The sequence below is a fragment of the Antechinus flavipes genome, chromosome 2, assembly GCF_016432865.1.
Source record: "Antechinus flavipes isolate AdamAnt ecotype Samford, QLD, Australia chromosome 2, AdamAnt_v2, whole genome shotgun sequence".
Classification (NCBI taxonomy): Eukaryota; Metazoa; Chordata; class Mammalia; order Dasyuromorphia; family Dasyuridae; genus Antechinus; species Antechinus flavipes.
The window spans coordinates 18585518-18606745 of record NC_067399.1 but is presented as its reverse complement, the minus strand read 5'-3'; positions in this window follow the sequence as shown (position 1 = coordinate 18606745).

The window sequence follows — 21228 nt, the reverse complement described above, 5'->3', positions numbered from 1 at the left end:
ATTCAATTTCATCTTTTAACAGAAATGTGTCACAACTTTTTCATTGAAGCAATATGCTTAAATCATTGAGTTTAAAAAAAAATCTGACAAAGATCAGTTTTGAAAGCCATTAATCATTATGAAAAAAGTATAAAATCAGATTTCTGCTTTAAAATATAACTTCATCGTTCTATTCAATAATCTTTTAAAACTTTGGCCTCTTGAGTATCATCTTGATTCTACATATAGCGATAGGGCTTTGTAATTGAAGTCCCTGTCTTTGCAAAGGTTTAAACACAAACAACTGCTAAGGGCATGGTGTTTATGTAAAAATAATTTTTAACTTTTAAAACATTTTGATTTCCAAATTCCCTCTCTCCCTTTCTCTCCACCCCTTTAAGTGAAAAGACAAACAAGTTGATGTAGTTTATACATGTGCAGTCATGCAAAATACATTTTCATGATAGTCTTATTATAAAAGAAAATGGAGATCCACCTCCCCCAAAATGAGAAAAATAACAAAGAAAGATTATACTTCACTTCGTATTCAGACTTCTTCAGTTCTTTCTGTGAAGATGAATAATATCTCTTATCATGAGTGCTTTGGAACTGTCTTATTGTATTGCTGAAAATAGCTAAATTATTAACAAATGAACATCATTTATTACTGTAACTATACACTATGTTTTCCTAGTTCCTGTTCACTTCACTTTACATCAGTTTACATGACTCTTTCCAGATTTTTTTTCTGAGCATGCCCTATTAATTATTTTTAATAGCACCAAAGTATTTTATCATAATCATAGACAGCAACTCGTTTAGTCATTTCCCAATTCTATCTGTCTGTCTGTCTGTCTCTCTTTCTCTCTCTCTCTCTCACACACACACACACACACACACATCACACACACACACACACACACACACACACACACACACACACACAGAGAGAGAGAGAGAGAGAGAAAGAGAGAGAGAGAGAGAGAGAGAGAGAGAGAGAGAGAGAGATTTTAAATGGGAATTAAAAGAAACTGGAGGTCAGTTGTCAGATTAAAGAAGGAAGATAATTCCAGGCATGGTATACAACTGGAGAAAATGCGTGGAGTGAAGAGATGGAGGTCCTTGTTTGTGGAACAGCCAGGAACCAGTGGTGTAATAAATTCTGACTAATCAAGGGATCCCATGTGTTATCATACATATGCAGCCATCCTCCATGCCCCCTACCAATGTGCTGATTCTCTAGTTCTTTGTTCTCAGAATAGCATTTATTCCCATTCTGTTGCCTTGCATCAATAGCCTATGACAATACAAAACACCAACATCTATAAACCATCTGCAGACCAAACAGAAATCAGTATTTATCAGTTTAAGTTTTCAATCAGTCAATGAATAGTTATTGTTTTAGTTATTGTTATTGAGCTGTTTCAGTCATTTCAGACTCATTGTAATTTCATTTGGTGTTTTCTTGGTAAAGTTACTCAAGTGATTTACCATTTCCTTCTCCAGCTCGTTTTACAGATAAGGAAATTGAGACAAACGGGGTCATATAGTTGGTAATTATCCAAAGCAACATTTGACTCTAAATTCAGCACTATACTCTATGGTGATCCTTCACTGAAGTTAGAAATGCCTATACCAATCTTGATGTGTTATTCTCATTCATTTTTCAGTGGTGTGAGTCACTAATCAGGTAATATATCTATTTTGAACTTGTGGTATATAAGATAAAATGTTAAATTAGGCCTAATTTCTTTTTTAAAAAAAATTACTTATTTTACTTTGAACTTAGGTAATAAAATAAGCATTTCTATAGCATAGTAGAATTATTTAAAAAAAACTTTAAATCTATTATACACATATATATAAAATTCCTTTTAAGTATATAATAATGTTATCATGTAACTTTTTCCCCCTCTTCTTTTTTCTTACTCTCACCCTAAGGTGGCTACCATTAAGTACAAATATGTATCTGTATAAAGCCATTCTATGCATATTTCTATTTATCAGTTCTTTCTGTAGATGCAGATGGAGTCTTCCTTAATGCATCCTTTATAGTAAATTTGAGGATGAATACTAATCAAAATGACTTACTTGTTCAAAGCTACACTAAAAACAATATTTCAATTACATACAACGTTCTCTTGGTTCTGCTTATTTTGCAATTTTTTTCTTGCAAGTCTATCCTTGTTTTTCCCCCCCTAAAATAAACAAACTCATCTTTTCTTGTAGCACATAGTATTACATCACAATCATATAACACAACTTGTTTAGCCATTCCTCAATTGACAGGCATCCCTGAAAATTGCAAGTTTTTTTTTTTTGCCACTTTAAAGAAAACTGCTATAAATAATATAGGACAGATATGTTCTTTTGCTTTTTCCCTAATCATCTTTGGAAACAGAGCTAGTAGTACTACTGCTAGGGTATAAACAGTTGATTAATTCTGGGCATAAATGCAGATTGCTCTCCAAAAAGAGTGGGTGAATTCACAGTTCCACCAATAATGAATTAGTCTGTCCTATTTTTCCACATCCCCTCCAATGTTTATCATTATTTCTCTTCAATTATTTTAGGTAATCTGAGAGGTATAAAATGATACCAAGGTTGTTTTAATTTACATTTCTCTAATTAAAAATGAGATATGAGTCCTTTATATAAGAAAGTCTACAATCCTGTGCCCCCTGTCATTTCTCTGCTTTCTTTCTGATCTTGGAAACAACTGTTTTATTTGAATGATTTTTTTTAATTGAATGTAATTAAAATTATCTATTTTACACCTCACACTGCTTTCTATGTCTTGTTTATCCATAAATTGTTTGCCTATTCACAGGCTTGATTCTTGTAATGTCTCTATACCTAGATAATATTTTATTTTGAACTTATCATGGTAAATGGTGTAAGACATTGGTCTATGCCCAATTTATGCCATGCTATTTCCAGTTTTTCCCCACACTTTTTAACCAATTAATGTTAGGCTTAGATTTTCCTCCATTTGCTTCTAAAATTGTTTCGTGTTCTGAATCAAGAATGTTGATTTCTCTTCCTCTTTTAAAATGGTACTTTGTAGATTCCATTATTTTTGCTCAATCTGTTTTCAAGCAATTTTTGCCCCACATGCTATCTTTCCCTCATCCTCTACCTCCTGCCATCCCTTTCTCTATTTTTTGAGTTTTATTTAACTTGTTGATTCTTTTTCTTTATATCTATTTTTTATCAAATTCTCCCCTATTTTTCCTCCATCAGTTAAATTATTAATTAAAATCCTCTTTCTTCTCTTAAAAGTAGTTTACTCTTTGAATCCCAAATTCCTACAGATTATGTGCATTGTAAAATCCCCATCTTCTAATATAGAAGCCCTATGTCATCCACCCCCACCAGAGGAGTATTCTTCAATTTTGCCCTCTCCCACCACTGAAATGAGATCTTCCCAGTTTCAATTCTTCCTTTATCCAGGTCTCTCTGGACATTTCTGTATTTTCCTGAGAAAATACAAGAATTAATTTCCATTTATTGTATGTCATTGATTTAAGTTCCCTTTTATGGATGCTATCATTTTGTAGTTCAGATCAAAAACAACATTGATTCATATTCAGGTATGATTTTTATAAATTAGCCCATTTGTTTGGGGATCTGTTTCTCTATTATTACTTCTCATATATAAATTCAGTTTTTATTTTTATCTTTTTGTTTACTTTTCAACAGAAATTTCTTAATGGTTTATCCATTCTTATTTTGTTATTGTTGTTTCAACTACATGAATGTCTTCTTAGTCTTTCCCCTCCTCCTCCTCAATAGTCTCTAGGAAAGAGTGATTTATTTTTTTATACTTTGATTAGTAACTGTAAATTAACAAGCTTCACATGACTCCCTTTTTCACTGATTATTAGTCTCAGGTTTGAAGAGTTTTACCATTCTCTATTATAAATTGAACTCTTTTGCATGTATATCCTTTCATGTTTTTTTGTTATTTCTTGTGAGAATAGAATAGTCTTGTCATTCAAATTTCCTTTCATTTATATTTGAAGATCTTTTTCCTGATGACTTGTAGAATTTATTGTTTTTCATCAAAATTTTTCAATTTAAGCATTATATACTTTTTAAATACAAAACAATGTTTTGGTTCTTTTGTTATATTTTGTTTTTTAATGGTGATCTTTAGGTTCATTCTATTTTGTACTTTATTTTCTATAATCAGAAGTTCTGGGAAGTCATATTCTATTATTTCTTATATTATAATGTTCTTTTTTATTTGTTGTGGTCTTCTGAGAGACATTACATTTTAACTCCTCTTTTCAAAGCCTGTATTTGAAATCAATATGTTATGCTTCTGTAATGGGGGCTTGGTAAATTCCCAGATCACCTGAGATGGAAGAGCCAATGGAGGAGATTCTGGGGACATGCTCTCAGAGAACAAGAGAAATAGTGTATATATGACTGAACATTTTATCTTGACTAGTTACATTTTTGGGAATAGCTTTTTATTATCAGTTTTTAAAATTTTCTTCATATTATAATATTTAAGAGATGTTTGAATTCATGTAGATATTTTGATACTTTCCTTTTGTATTATCTAATTGTGCTCAATGTTTTGGGGATGTTCTTGGGATCTTTTTATCTTTTATTTTTCTCTTTATATTCGCCTATCACTCAGTATTTTAATCCTCTCACTTTTATGGCAGGTCCTGTAGGGATTGGACCTCAAAGTTATCTCATCTTTTTATTGCATTAGGAATTCATTTTTCATAAACCACTGTCTCTGCCCTGAGTAACTTTTGGAGAGACAGCCCTGGCCCCAACTGGATGCTACTCCACCTTCCTCCAAATCTTATGGCTCCCTGCTCCATTTCTCTTTGCATTTTGATGCTCTGGTTGAACGCGACTTCTGGCTGTTATTGATTATTATAGGCAAGCAGACTTTAGCTTTACTCTTCTTCCTCTACTCCATGGAGGCTTAGGAGAGAGGCAGGGTTGGGTAGAACTGATTTCTCTTTCTTAATGTTACAAAACAGTGGAGTGAAAGAATGAGCAGGGTGTGATAGCAGATATTGATATAGCAACAAAGGAAGTGCTGCTAGTGCACAATCCTAGTGCACAAGATCATGGGTTGGGTCTGACTTCCTGTCAGAGCAAGAAGTTGATGGCTTAGGGGACTCTCAGGCCATACAGTTGAGGTTAGGAACTAACCTGCTCTGCTGTTAATTCATCAGGTTAACTTGTTCAACTTCTTGGCATCTGGACCAATGGAGATGATTTGTAATTACTTTTTCTTTTATTTATAGTTCCTATTTGAGGGTTGGAGTTGAGGGGGAGAGTCTAAGAGGACTGAAGAAAAAATGCCTAACATTTTGTCATCTGATTATCCAATTTTAAAACATAAGGTCTGATGATGTTATCTCCATGCTGGAAAATCTTCAGTGGCTCCTTTATGCTTTTAGTCCAAAATATGTAATTCTCAGCCTGACACTTGAGGTTATCCCTGAATGTTCCAGTTTCAAATTACCTTTCCACATTTATTTTATAGTGCTGTCTTTCAGATACTGTATATTTTGGTCAATGCAGTCAATTCTGTATAAGTTTGTATTACTTACATGCATATTCAAGAAAGCAGTAATTTTTTAAAGGAAGAATTGAAGGTTATATACTTTTTATATTTCAATAATATCCATAGAACTACATTCTTCTTCTAGTAGATGGTATTCACTGGAAAGTTGACAAAATAGGCTGCTGACCTGTGACTCACTTTGACTGACCCTTCAGAAACAATTGGAACAATAGTGGGAGTTACCAGGGAGACTGATTGGGCTTCTCAAAAAATTATTAAAATTACAGAATATTTAATATCACTAACTGTTAGAGTTGCTCAAATAAATAAATGAATAAACAGATAAACAAATAAATAAATAAAACAATTAATGAATGAATGAACATTCTGAACAATTGGAATTGTTCAACTTTGGAACCAAATGCTGCCATTACAGATTTCTGCTTTATTCTGATATTTTACATTGGCCATCTAGTCTACTTCTCTTGCCTTCCTTTTCATTGGTGTCTTTCAAGCAGATACTAGATGCCAACTGTTGGCTTGTTTTTGACTGTAAGTACAAGTATGACTGACAGGAGAGCTACTGAGGGTCCTTTTTACTCGGAGAGTCTATGATGATGTAACTAGTAACCATTCAATTTCCTACCTCCATACCTTTGTAATGACTGAATCCCTTAATGCTAGTGCATTTTTTGCTCCAATCTGCTTTTTTATGGGAAACTTAGCTCAGGTATTTCCTCTTCCTTGAAAATATCATTAACACCCTTCCTGATCAGGTTTTAGGACCCTTGTTCTCTTCAAAGTGTCTTGTATTTATTTATCTGGGAATATATTTTACACTCTTCCCTACCCCTCCAGACGCGCATGTACACACACACAGGAATGTATATACACACATCAAGAGTGATAAATTTCTTGAGGACAGAGACAATTTTCACTGTTGACTTTGTTTCCCTAGTATCTCAAATATTTTGTTGGTTTTGTGTCTCATTCACTAGTGATACAAGTCTGTATTTACTCTTTAACCAAGTTTTGGAAAGTAGTTTGGAGAACTGAGACGTTATGTTACTGGTCCAAGGTCACATAAATAATAAGTGTCAGAGATAATTCTTGTACTGAGACCTTTCTCACTCCCAGCCTACCACTAAGCATACACAGTAATGTTAAGGTCCATGCCTAGGTGAAGGGGCAGGTCAATTCTCTGAGAGCCTCCACAGCTGTGGATCATAACATTTGAAGGCATTGCAAAGAAGCCTTTACTGACACAGGTGTTGCTTGTCTGGGAATGAAATAAATTGGAGGCAGAGGGAAGAGGAGTGAGGTCAGATATTTTAGTGGAGAGGTCAGAGAACAGCAACTGCCTTTCAGTCTCCTTGTTTCATCATCATCATCATCATCCTCATCATCATCATCATCATCATCATCATCATCATCATCATCATCATCCATCATCATCATCATCATCATCATCATCCATCATCATCATCATCCACTCACATGAAGAGATCCATTCTACAGGTCTGAGTTAGACCTCCAGCAGCCAATGGCAAGTGGCTACCATATCAGAACACAGTAAGTACTTACTTAATAAATGTTAGATGAATTGACTAAGTCACATTGAAAGAGATATTTGTGATAGTTGGTATTTTACTCTAAGTGAGAGGCAAGGTCATTTGTTGCCCACTTCACTTAAGAAAGGTGTGGCACTGCCTGGGAAGCCAGATGTCCTTGAGCAAGAGTAGGAGATGGTGACTGAAACAACAGCTCATCTCAGCACTGATGCTCAGAGGCAGGGACCTAATTCGATCATTGGTTCAGTGGGGATTCCTTCATCTCAAGATCACTCCTGCACTCCCTAGCCCCACACTTTAGCTTTGTAGGTTGACTGAAAATTAAGAAAATCCAGATAAGGAAAGAATTCCAAGAAAGGAAATCAAGTAGTCTAGTTTTGTGATACATGTAAACTCAGGTTTTGCTTTTCAAAAGGATACACAAAACACACACACATACTTTCTCACTCTCACTCTCTCATTCTCTCACTCTCACTCTCAGTCTCTCACTCTCACCACACACACACACACACACACACATACACACACATACACACACACACACACACACAGACCTCCCCTAGGATTTAGCATGTATACTTAACATTTTAGTAAATGCCTTTGTGAATTCTCTTTATTTCTTTTGCTCTGTGTGTATGTCAGGGCATTCAGAATCTTCAGAAAGACGGCCATAAAAACACTTCCCTCTGGTAAAAACAAAATGAAAAGAAAACATACATCAAACAAAATACTCCTAAGCACAAAAACTGAACTTGCTAGAGGAAAAATTCTAAACTAGTCTACTTATCCATGAATACTGATCACTCTGAGGGAAAAGCATTCTGGGAGACTCCTTATGATAGAAACAAAGGGTTATAGATTTAGAATTGGGAAAGATTGGGCAAGAAGTTCAATCTGCTCATTTTATGGATGGTGAAAATGAGGCACAAATGGTGACTGTGACTTGTCAAGAGCAAAATGGATAGTGAATGAATAGAATGGAATCCTTCTGAAATTAGACTGACTCAGATATATCACATATCCAGTCATACCTCAAGTGATATTCTTCTGAGGTATATTCTAGAGAGCTTTCCTTCAATTCAGGCAGGCCAGATCATTTTCTCACGATGACTTTAATAATACCTCACTTGATAGGCTTAAAGATGTATAAAAGTGTGCACCAGGAAGTGCAAGATATCATCACCCATTAAATAGGAAAGGAAACTGAGGCAAGAAAGAGTTAGGGTCACAGATGTAGTAAAGAACTAATCCTAGGTTGAACTATCTATTCCACAAGCTATCTATCCATCTTGTGTACCTGTTTGGGATAAGCATTATCTTTCAATATACTCATCAAATTTATATTATGGTACCCCAATCTGTCAACTGATAAGCATTTATTAAGTACTCACTACACTCCAAGCAGTGGAACAAATGCTTAGGAATATCATGACCAAAACAAAATAGAGTCTGAGGACCCTACATTCTATTGGTTAGGGTAAATGCACAAATTCAAAATAAGAGAAGAGAGAGACATATTACCTAATAACTAAGAATTGGGGAAGGCTTCTGGGAAAAAATATTATCGGAACCATACCTTGGAGAAAGCCAAGGTTTCAGAAACAGTTCTAGTTTTCTGGGTAACACCTATCTTGATAGTCTCCTAGACATGCTTTTTCCCCTTGTCTGGTATGCTTTTCTGCTTGTCCCCCATCTCTTTCTAACAGGATATTCTTATGAGCCTCCTTGGTGACTTCTAGTTTTGACATGAGAAATAGAAAACTAATCAGATAGGGTAGATATAACCATGTTGCTGTTATCTTCCTATCATATCATTACCTTACCATCTTTTATTATCAAACACTTGGCCTTCCTCTAAATCAGACCACCTTATGGTGTGTGGTAAGCTAAGTGTTCCCACACTAGGCAACTTAGACTGGAAGGAGTAGTGGAATCGAGGGTAATCTGGTTGCTAGTTACAGAGAGAAATATTTTAGTGATCGTTGATTGCCCCAAGAATGTTTGCTTCTGTAAGTGTGACTTTTATGTTTTTAATCTCCAGGAGGATTATGGGAAAATAGCTGACTAGAGCAGAAAATTTAAAACTCTCCAATTTTCTTCACAACTAAGCAAAAGTGTGCCTCGGGGAGAAGTTAGACTGGTGAAAAACAAATAAGAATTAAGGCAGAACAGACTAATTCCTGGGACAACCCAAGAATACCCAAAGAAAGAACCAGGACTGGAGTTCAACCATTGTGAAATATAAATACATCTAAGCTAGCTCCACAGAAACAGTGAGTGGGAAGTCCCGGGGCAAGCTGGGGTCTGAGAGAACCTCAGTCTGAACCACAGGAATTTTTCTCTCCTGAATACAGAGGGGGTCCAGGGTCTTAGTTGGAAAAGACTGAGGGAACCTCTGCTAATTAGGAGTGTCAGGCCCAGTCATGCTCCTGAGACACTGCCCTCGGCACAAAGGAACCAATGTATCTGGTGAGTGAAGAAGCAGTGAGGTAGGGATACTGCTGGCTGCATGCACTTGCCAGGACGGGGGAAGCTTTTGGCTTGGGCCTCCAAGTCAGAGGGAAGAGCTGAAATGAAGCTAGAGGCATCATCTCTCCTAAAGGTGCTTATACTAATAGTTCTTGATTTTTTAAAAAGTAAACAGGCAAAGAAGAAAGAAACTAATCATAGAAACTTCCTGTGGGAATAAGGAAGACTAAGATTTATCTTCTGCAGAGAACAGTGAAGTTTAAAAAAAAGCCTCTTCTACTCCAAAGTGTAATGTTGAATAGTTTAGTATGCTTTCTAGAGCCCCCAAATTGGAATGCCAAAATGTATGATGCTTTCTAGAGCCCCACGTTGGGGTGCCAAAATATACTGTCCGGACTACTCTCTGAAGGATTTTGGGACCAGCTAGAGTCCTTGTTCTTAATGGAGGAGTGATGAAGCAGGAGATCCACAAGGATGGTCAAAGATGGGTTCCATTTATTTCAAGTCCTCTCAGTCTCTAAATACTTTAGTACAATTACATCACTACGGCATACTAAGCATGTGCCAACTGTAGAACCATTACCTCACCATAGCACTACAGCACACACTTAGAAAAATTAGAATTGGGCAAGGGGAAATTGGGAAAGTCAGTGAAGTCACTAAAGACCAAGAAATGATAAAAAAAGAAAGAATAAAAAGAAAACAACATAATGTGTTTTCATGTCTCCAAAGCCAAGAATAATGCTTGGTGATTAACAAATGTTTCTTGACTGCCTGATTAAACCCTTCCATATTTTCCCCTTACTCTGAAGATTATCTAGCTCAGGCAAGTCGTGGAGTCTATGAGTGAAGTGAATAAATGAACAAGGAAAGAAAGAAAAAAGAAAGAATAAATGAATGAATGAAAAGCAGTTAAATGCCCAGTGTGTGCTAACCACTGGATGTAAAAATTGTAAAGAAAAGCTATCTCTGATCTCAGGGAACTCACAATGTAATTGTTATTGGGAGAAAAGTATCTCTAATAGTGGTTAGGTGTGTGGTGGGAATGGAGAGATCTGCTTCTCTAAAGCTCCAGTTACACCTTCATCTCTCTAGTGACTGGTTCCTAAGTAGCCTTTATCTCCTTTCCACATACATAGAGGCAACTTCTCATGTATCTCAAGTTAAGTACTTTTCTTTATATGAGGTGAAAAATCCAAATAAAAGTCTACAGCTTTTACCATAATTGTCCAGTTTCTTGCATGGAGATCTCTATGTTCTCCAAATAGACACAACATACAGTAGCAGCAGAACTGACAGCAAATTGTGTGCACAACAATGATTGTGGTGGGAAGATTGGTATCAGTAATTATTGTTCTCGCCATCCATCATTTTCATAATTGAATGTAGATTATGCTTTAAGATTTGCAAAGTACTTTACAAATATTATCTCCTTTGATTTCCAAAACAACATTAGGAAGTAAGTGCTGTTATCATTATTCACATTTTCTAATGAGAAAACTAAGGCAACAAAATTAAAGGAACTTGCCTAGGGTCACATAGTAGTAAGTGTCTGAAGTAGGATTTGAACACATGTTCCTAATTTAAGGTCCAATGCTTTATCCAACTAAAAGTAGCATATTTCTATATCAATTTATAGTTTATAAAACCCTCACAACATACCATTAGATAAGGCAAATGTGTTTAAACTCACAATGCAGACATTATTATTACTACTAGTAGTACTAGTATAACTACTACTACTACTACCACTGCTACTTTTGCTGCTGTTACTACTACTACTATTACTACTACCACTAGCACCACCATTATCACTGGTGCTGCTACTGCTGCTACTACTACTTGTAGCCCATAGGTTTCTAACCCTTTAAGATTTACCATTTTTATATAATTTTCCCATTTGTTACTCACAACAACTCTGTGAAGTTAATGTCCCTATTTGTAAGTGAGGATACAGATGCTCAGAAATTTCAAGCGAAGAATTACCCACAGTTATCAGCAGGGAAGCATCCACAGTAGGGTAAGCCCAGGTCTTTCTCTCTCCAAGTTCAGTGCTCTAACCAATAGGCCATGCTGCCTCTATGAGATAAGAAAACCCAGCCTCAGAAAACTTGTCCTTCCAGACATTTCCCTGCTGCACAACTTTGGATGATTCACTTGATATTTGTGGTTCACTTGATAAGTAATGGAGTCAATATTGGGACTCTGGCTTTCCTGCCATAGCACAGTACTATCAATTAATTATCTCTACTATGAAACCAGCCGTCACAGAATTTAGAATTCCAAGCCATCCTGTCAGGTCTCCTGAGAAACCTGGTCTTGCCATATCACCCCCCAAGTTAGCAAATAAGCCCATGATTATATAGAGTGTTTTATATTTTGTTCAGTTGTTTCGATTCTGTCTAACTTTTGTGTGACCCCATTTAGGTTGTGGGGTTTTGGGGACAAAGATTCTAGATTTGCCATTTCCTTTTCCAGTTATTTTACAGAGGAGGAAACTGAGGCAAAGAAGATTAAGTTTCAGGGTCATATATCTAGTAAATGTCTAAGGTGAGATTTGAACTCAAGCCTTTCTAATTTTAGGCCCAGTTCTTCTTCCCTTGATTTATCCACTAATAAAAATACCACCACTTTTATAACATTTTCTATGGAATTTAAATGTATAGGTATATTATCTAACTACTACCCTATAAATGCCCTGATGGCAGACATCATATCATATTCAATCAAAAATAAGTTATCAAGCAGCTACTTTGTGACAGGCTGGTTCAACTCTGTGTATCTCTCAGTGCCTAGAACAGGTGAGTAGTTAACAAACGTTGACTCAAATGTGTTAAATTTCCCAACTCGACCAGCTTCATTTGCTTTTAAATTAGACAGAAATCAATGCATCGTCTGCTGCTTCTCCAGAAATAATATGCTTCATAATATTTGGATGTGGCTTCAGTATTGCAAATATTAATGTTTAAAAAAAGTAATTTATGCCTGTGGAATCTATTCCCTGGGGTAATTTATTCATCTACAAATTATTAGAGAAGGAAGAGGCTGTCAAGACAACAGCATCATTTCCAATGTTGATGAGGCATTCATTATTAACCTTTACCAAATTCACATATTTGTAGTGGCAACATTAGCAAGAAAAAGGAAGGTCAGTTTTGAAGTCTGGAGGAGCCAGCTTTGAGACTCTCAAACCTATTTCCTGGATGCCTCTGGGCAAGTTTATTAACAACAGCTGACATTTATTGAGAATTTTTAAGATTTCTAAATAGTTCAGCCTCTCATATACAAATGGACAAGATGGTCATCATCATCAATGTCATTATCATTGTAGCCATCAACATATTGATGTTTTATTGAGCCAGGATTATTAGGATATATAAGATTCTCGAGAATGGAAATTATCTCATTTCTTGTATGTGCATCTCTAGCTTTTCACAGAATGGTACAGAGTAACTAAATTCATGCCTACTATTAATTGATCAGGACTGGCAGTCTTGGGGTGCATTCAAATTCTCGCCATCCCCCTGCCCCTTTTGCCCCCATTGAGGAGGTAAGAAATGTTATATCAATTTTATATGTAATATAGATATACAATAAATACATGAATAAATTTATATAAATACAGAAAAAATGTTTATATAAATTTATATAAATACAGAGAAAAAATGTGCTTCAATCTACACTCAGACTCCATCCTTTCTCTCTCTAGAACTAGATAGTATTTGTCATAAGTCCATCAGAACTGTTTTAGATATTGTTCAGAAAAGCCGAGCCATTTATAGTTTATCATAGTACAATATTACTATTGCTGTGTACCATTTTTTTTCTGATTCTGCTCTTCATAGGTCTCTTAAGATTTTTTTCTGAAACAATCCTCCTGCTCATCATTTCTTGTTGCACAAAACATACCATCATAATCATTTATCACAACGTATTCAGTCATTTTCCAGTTAACTCAGGTCCTCCTGACTTCAGGCCTGGTGCTCTATCCACTGTACCATCTACCTGCCCCATCAAAGTTCCTTTTACTGGACTAAAGAGTGTTATACCTCACCCAGGGTTTCCCCACTGTGGCCCTCTACACACAATAATAATCATGATGAACCTTGATGATATCAGAGAAAAATATTATGAAGATCTCAAGGACTTCATCATCAGTGTACCAAAAGAGGACAAACTTATAAGTCTAGGTTATAATGTTCTGGTTTAGGTTTCTGGAGGTCTCTGGAACAGCCTTCGTTTCAGCTGAGTAATCACCACGAGAATAGCCAGGGATAAAGTCTAAATTCTTTATTATCTCCTTCACTTGGGGCCTGGCTAGCTTTCTAGAGGGCCTTCAGACAGGGTTTGCTTTTAGTGGAGAAATGAAGGCAAACCACCAGGAACCTCATCAAAAATGGAATGTCTCTGATCCAGTCTTTGTTGGCTTTTATATACTCTATTATAATTACATCATCATAGGTGTTCATCTTGTAGAATAGGTGTCAATCTTATAGAACTATATTAAGTACTAAGTACATGTACTGATCTATTAATCACCATGCTAAACTAGATAACCATTGTATTATCAATTCCACTGAGTTAACACCTTGCTGTAAGAATTTCTCCAGAATTCTAGCCCACTACACTAGATAACTTTAATGCTAGAGTAGACTCAGACTACATGATATGGCAGGACGTACTTGGGAGGAATGGAGTTGGAAACAGTAACAGCAATGGTCATTTGTACTTAAAGACTTGGGCATGTCATGATCTTATTGCCAACACTATCCTCCATTCAGCTAAATGTAATAAAACTTCATGGATGCACCATTGCAGCAACAGTGCACTTAATAGATTTTTTGACAAAGGCAGCGTATGGCACAGAATGCTAGAGTGATCATAGACGAATCCTCTCCAAGTGAAATATTCACATTCAACAAAAGTGGTAGATCCAAGGCAAGATGACTACCAGATTTATGTCAAAAGATTTGAGCAGGAACAGTCGGTTGCTAACTTGGAGGGAAGTTGAGGAACACAGCTAGTGACAATGAAACAGAAAAGGAGTGGGAAGTTTTTGAAAGGAGGGGCTTCTCTCTTAGTCATCACTGGCAAGACTCTTACCAGAGTTGTCTTTATTAGGCTGTCTCTTCAACAGGAACATGACCACCTACTTGAGAGCCAATATGGCTTTAGAAAGGGTTGAGGAGTGGTCAATATGGTATGTGCTGCTTAATAGCTCCAGGAGAAATGCCAGAAGTAGAACAGAGGTCTGTACACATCTGTCAATCTCACCAAGATCTTTGATATTATCAGCCACAAAGGCATATAGAAATTTATGTTAAAATTTGGTTGTCCAGAGAAGTTCATCAGCATTGTCATCAATAGCATGAGGACATACTTGCCTGAGTTCTGGGTAATGGACTATGCCCTTGAGTTTTTCTGATCACCCATGGAGTAAAGCAAGACTATGTGCCTGCTCCCCTGTTTTTGCAAATGATGTTTTCATTCATATTGCCAAATGTCTTTAATGAGGATGAATGCAGCATCAAGATCAGCTATCATCCTATGATAAATTCTTCTCCCCCACACTTCCTTTTTTAATCCCCCAAACACTGATGTACCACTGACAATAAAGTATAACAAATTGTGGTCCAACCCCTTATTTTTATTTTGTGAGTGGCTTTATGTTTCAGGTTTGTTTCTTGTAGACAACATATTGTTGGATTCTGGTTTTTAATCCATTATGCTATCTACTTCCATTTTATGGGTGAATCTATCTATTATAGTTATAATTACTGTGTATTTCCCCCTAATTTTCTTCTGTTTATTCTCTCCATCTTCCTCCTCTCTTCTTTCTCTGTCTCTGTCTGTGTGTTTCTCTATGTCTTTCTGTCTCTGTATCTCTTTTCTGTATCTCTGCCTCTTTCTCTTTCTCTCTGTCTTTCTGTCTCTGTCTTCCTCATTCTCTATTTCTTCCTTCCTTTCCTTCCTCTCATTCTCCCTCCTTCCTTTCCTCTTTCTCTGTTTTTATCTATCTGTCTCTCACTCCTCCTCAAAGCTTTGTTTTCCTTCTGACTACAGCCTCCCTAATTTAACCTCCCTTCTATCACCATATCCTTCTCTTATCATTTTCCATTCCATTTTCCCGTGAGATAAGACATATTTCTATACCCAACAGAATGTCTTATTATATTCCATCACTGCTGAATGTCCTACTATATTCCATCATTGCCCACCCCACCTCCACTTTCCCCTGTCTACGCAAAAGCTTTTCCTTTTGCACCTCTTTTATTGAAATATTTTCCCTCTTTTTTATTTTCATTAGGAGATTTATGTTCTCTTTCACAACTTGACTTTTATGGAAATGTTTTGCATCACCTCCCTTGTGGTTTCTTAATTGGGTGGGGATAAGGAGAGAATGTAGAATTCAAAAATTTCAAAAACAAATGTAAAAAATTGTTTTAGATTTAGCTAGAGGAAAATATTAAACTAACAAAAATTAATTTCTCTCACTATTCCCCTTCATCTTCTTCTATTGTATCCCTCTTTCACACCTTAATTTTATTTTGAGACATTCCTGCCTTAATCAACATATCTATGCCCTCTGTTTATGTGTATTACTTCTAACTGTAATAAATGATAAAGTTTTTGGGCTTTCATATATCATTTTTCTCATAAAGGAATGTAAACGTTTTAACCATATTTTACCCATATTTTTGACCATATTAGGTCACTTGTGATTTTTCTTTCATAATTATAATTTTATGCTTCTTTTCAGTTTTGTGTTTATATGTCACATTGTCTGTTTAGCTCTGATCTTTTCATCAAGAATACTTAGTAATCCTTTATTTCATTAGATGTCCATTTTTTTTTCTTCTGAAAGTTAGTACTTATTTTTTCTCATTACCTCTCTTGCCTTATAGAATATTATATTCTAAGGTCTCTAACTCCTTTAATGTAGAAGCAAAATACTGTCATCCTGACTGTCTCCATGCTATTTGAATCACTTCTTTCTGTCCATTTGCAATATGTTCTCCCTGAACTGAGAGCTTTAAAATTTAGCTTTAATATTTCTGGGATCTCATTTTGGGATCTCTTTTAGGAAATGATCGTGGTTTCTTTCAGTTTCATTTTGCCTCCAGGATAACAAGGCAGTTTTCTTTGATGACTTCTTTAAGTAAATGATAACTGGAATCTTTTTTATTACGAATTCCTGGTAGTCCAATAATTCTTAGAAAATCTCTCCTCAATCTGTTTTCCAGGTCATTTACTTTTCCAGCGAGATTTTACTTTTTTTTTCCTATTTTTCATTCTTTTAACATTTTGGGGCATTTCTTGATGTCTTGTGTAATCGTTAATTTTCATTTATCTAATTCTACTTTTTAAGGAAATCTTTTCTTCAGTGAGCTTTTTATCTTGTTTCCTATTTAGTCAATTCTTCTTTTTAAGGTTTTCTCTTCAGTGAACATTGATACTTCTTTATCATTAGGCCAATTGAGTTTTTAAGGCATTACTTTTTTTTTCTCAGTATTTATGTGCCTCTTTTAACCAAGCTATTGATTCTTTTCTCTGAATTTCTTACATCATCCCATTATCTCCCCATTTTCTCTTTTGTATCTTTTTGTTATTTCTATTTTGTCTCTTAATAGACTTTTTAAATCCTTTATGAGCTTTTCCAGAAATTATTGCTGGGCTTATGTCCAATTCATTTTCCCATTTGTTTTGATATCAGTGACTTCTGAGTTTGTGTTTTGATTTTTCCCTGTAACCATAGTAGCTTTTTATAGTCAAGTTCTTTATTGTTGTTCTTTGCTAATTTTCCTATTCTATTCCCTGGCTTTTTAATTTGACATTAGAGTTGGACTCTACTCCCAGTATGGAGAGGGCACTATCCCAAACTTCAAGGTTTTTGTTGTTGTTGTTGTTTTTTGTTTTTTTGTTTTAGTTCCAAAGGTCTGTAAGTTTTTGTTGCTTCTAAAGTGGTATGATCCAAGGAGAGGTGTGATTAGTATTCTCCTAGCTTGTGTTCTGGTCTTTACCCTAATTTTTTTTTCTGCAACCACAAGTACTAGTGCTCCCGTTGGTCCTGAAACTGTGAACAGGTTTCCTTCTTTCATACAGCCACAAGAAGTACTGTTTCTTTCTGCCTTTGAACCCAGAGTAGGGCTTCTGCTTCCATGTCAACAACTACAAGCATTCATCTCCATCCTGAAACTTTAACTAGCCTTCTGCTTTCCTGCCACCACAAGAGCTAATGCACCTCTTTATCAGAAACTGTATATGGGCAATGGACCAGGGTCTTGCACCCAGTGCCAGAAAAGGATTCTCTATAATCTTTGACTAGTTGTCCTGCTACTGGTACTGCTATTGGCCAGCCTTCAACCTGGTGTTGCAGATGTTTCCTACTTACCTCCAGCTCCTTCTTAAGCTGGAAAAAATGTTTCACCCTGAACTTTCCTAGTATCTGTCACTCCAGAATTCAACTTGAGACATTATTTTAAAATCATTTAGAGAGGAAAATTGGGAGACTTTTTTTTTTTTAAATTCCTGCCTAGCACCACTATCTTGACTCTATCCCCTCCTGGGGGATTTGTTAAATATTTATTTATTACATTATTCATTTAATATTTATTTAATTCAATTATTAAAAAATAAATAAATAGTAGATTATTATTAAATGTTCACTGTCGTCAGTTATTGTATTTGGGGCTAGAAATTATTTAAAAAGAAGACACAAAGAATGGAGTTTCTTGCTCTCAAGAAGCTTACATGCTAGTGAAATGACAAAGACTATGCAAAGTAAAAACAAAGGAATCTGAGGGGAGAGGGAAATCATTAGTAATGAGAGAGAAAAGGAAAGGTTTCCTTTAGGACACCTAGAAAGAAGCTGAGTGTTTCAATAGAAGATAATGAAAGAGGGAATTCCAGCTGTATACAGGGTGCAGCTAAGAGGCCAGCTCACTTAGAACCTAGAATGTATAAAGGTAATTAAGTTTAGGAAAATAGGTTGAGCTACAAAGTGAAGGGTTTTAAGTTGATGTGCTTTTCTACAGATTAGTGAACCACTAAAGTTGCTTGAACCGAAGAATATGTCTCGATCTTCATTTTAGGATTGCTCATTTGGTAGGTATATGAATAGCAGATTAAAGAAGAGAAAGACAAGGGGAAGGGGCAACACAGGGCTAATAAATGTGATGTGATGATGAATAGATGGAGATCAAAGTGGTGAAAAAGATAGAATCCAGGTCTTTTCAATCACTCTACAATCATAAACATAATCTAGACATCTGCTCTATATCCATACTACATAGAGTGGGAAGATAGGGTCAAAAGTGGATTTAAGGAAGGCAGCATTTAGAGCTCAGAAAAATCAAATTTAGTAACCAGGTATTTTGGTTCAACTCCCAAATTTCAGATGAGGAATCCAAGACTATAGATATTCATAGATTTTTCATAAGATCACCCAGATCATAAGTGACAGAGTTGGGATTGTGAACCCAGCTTCTTGATTTTAATGTCAATACCCTTTCCAGCCTCAGTCTTTGACTACAAGGTCAGAGCTCTTTCCAGCAAACTTTTCTTTCTTTGGCCTCTCTTGGTTGTGGTTTCCACAGAGATTTGAATCTTACCAGCTTATTAAATGCCACATTGGAATAATTTGACAAGTTGTGAAAAAAAGAACGGCATCTTAGAACAGAAATGAGAAGACCTGAAATAGAGCACTGTCTAATAATCATCACTGAGGGTCATTCTAGACTTCCAAGACTTCCTTCTAGACTTACTTCCAGACTCAGATCAAGTCCACCTTCTAAAGGAGGCCTTTCTTAGTCTTCTACTCCATCTTCTACTCCATCCCATCCCACTGACTCATAAATCCTTCTTTCTTAGATTAATTTCCATTATATGTTTGTATAAGTACATATGGGTACTAATAAATGCATATGTGTGCAATTGTAAATACATGCACATGTATATAAATCTATTAGGTTATATATATATATGCACATATTAAGTGTGTTTTATCTCTCTATATATGGATTATGTATATATATGTGTGTGTGTAGATATATATATATATATTCTCATATCTTACATATACAAACCTTCATATTAAGATATGAGTTCCCTAAATATAATTTATACTTTTCTCTTATCCCAAGACGCAGTGTCTGGCAAATAGTAAGCCTCAATCACTCCTTATTGAATGTTGACTGAGCTTTTTGAATGACTGATTCAGAGAAACGGCTCCTTCCCAGCTGTCACTCCATCTTTAAGTGATATTGAGTTTTCTGAACCTTGATGAAAACATCTGCTGTTTATCAAGCTTATTCAGGAAGGAAGGAAGGAGGGAGAATAAAGAAAGAAAAAAAAATAAAATGGAAGAAAACATCTCATTATAAAAAGGAAAAAAAAATAAACATCAAGTCCTCTGGATGACAGAAACTTTTAGGTTCCCTTCCTCTTTCCCAGGGAAGAATGCATTGGGTCATGGGTGTGCAGGTCCCCACTGATAGACGGATATGCTATTCCTTACGTCCTCTGATATTCTCAGCTGGAAGGAACATTCCTCTCAATCTTGGAAAGCAAGTATCCTATCTCCCGCCAAGGGCTCCCAAGATAAAGCTTGCTATTTTGAGAGAGTTTCTCTCTAAGGAGTCTAAAACATTTCACAGACAAGATTTAATTCACCTTCCCTTAGAAGTAGAGAAGAAAATGATTATCTACACATTTGCAAAAAGAAAACTGGGTTGCCCAATGTCACCAGCAGACTCGGTTTCAGAACTGGGATTAGAATGTTATTATAAAGCTCCAACTCAAAGGCTCAATAGGATCTAGGGCTTTGAAATGACACAGAATCACCCCTCACCCCACAGTGAAAATGTCAATTATCTTATTCCTAACGCCAAGGTTAGAAGTAAAGCAGAACAAATCTAAACAGTAGTGAGGGACCCAGATGCAATTAAAAACTTCAAGAAAGCAATCAGGAGCATCCTATAATTCTAATTTGAGAAGATGGTATACAGTAAGTAAATTATTCTATAATGGGTACAATCTGTGAACCATGATGAGGACACATCATCATCTGAATATGAATAATGTATTGCTAATTGACTCTTTTTGCCAGGGTCCAAATACACTATATTTAGGTTAATGAGGCAGCCGACCCACTCTAGATCCATAAGGCTTTGCTCCTGAAGAGAGAATCCGTGATAAGGAATGTGTGTCAAATCCACATTCTAGACTTGAAGTCAAGAGTCAGAGAATTTCAGAGCTACTAAGAATTTGAGTGACCATTGAGTCCTCCTCATGCCTCTGGAAGGTATCCTCTACAATATACCTGATAAACAGCTTCATATATCTGTTTGAATATCTTTAATGACAAGGAAATCAGAACCTTCAAATAAATATATTCCTCGTATTGTTACGGTTTTCTGGATATCAAACTTAAATTTGCCTCTTTGTATCATCCATCCTCATCCTTCCCTCTGGAACCAAACAGGCACACTTTTTTTTTCCAGGGGTTTTTAATCTGGGGTCCACATATCACAGAGGATTTTGTGCATACATTTCCAGATGCCTGTGAATTATTTATTTGTTTGTTTTATTTATTAAAAGAAAAACAAAACATTGCCATGTACACAGCAGAACATGAGATGATTCAAAATATGAGACAATAAATTTCCA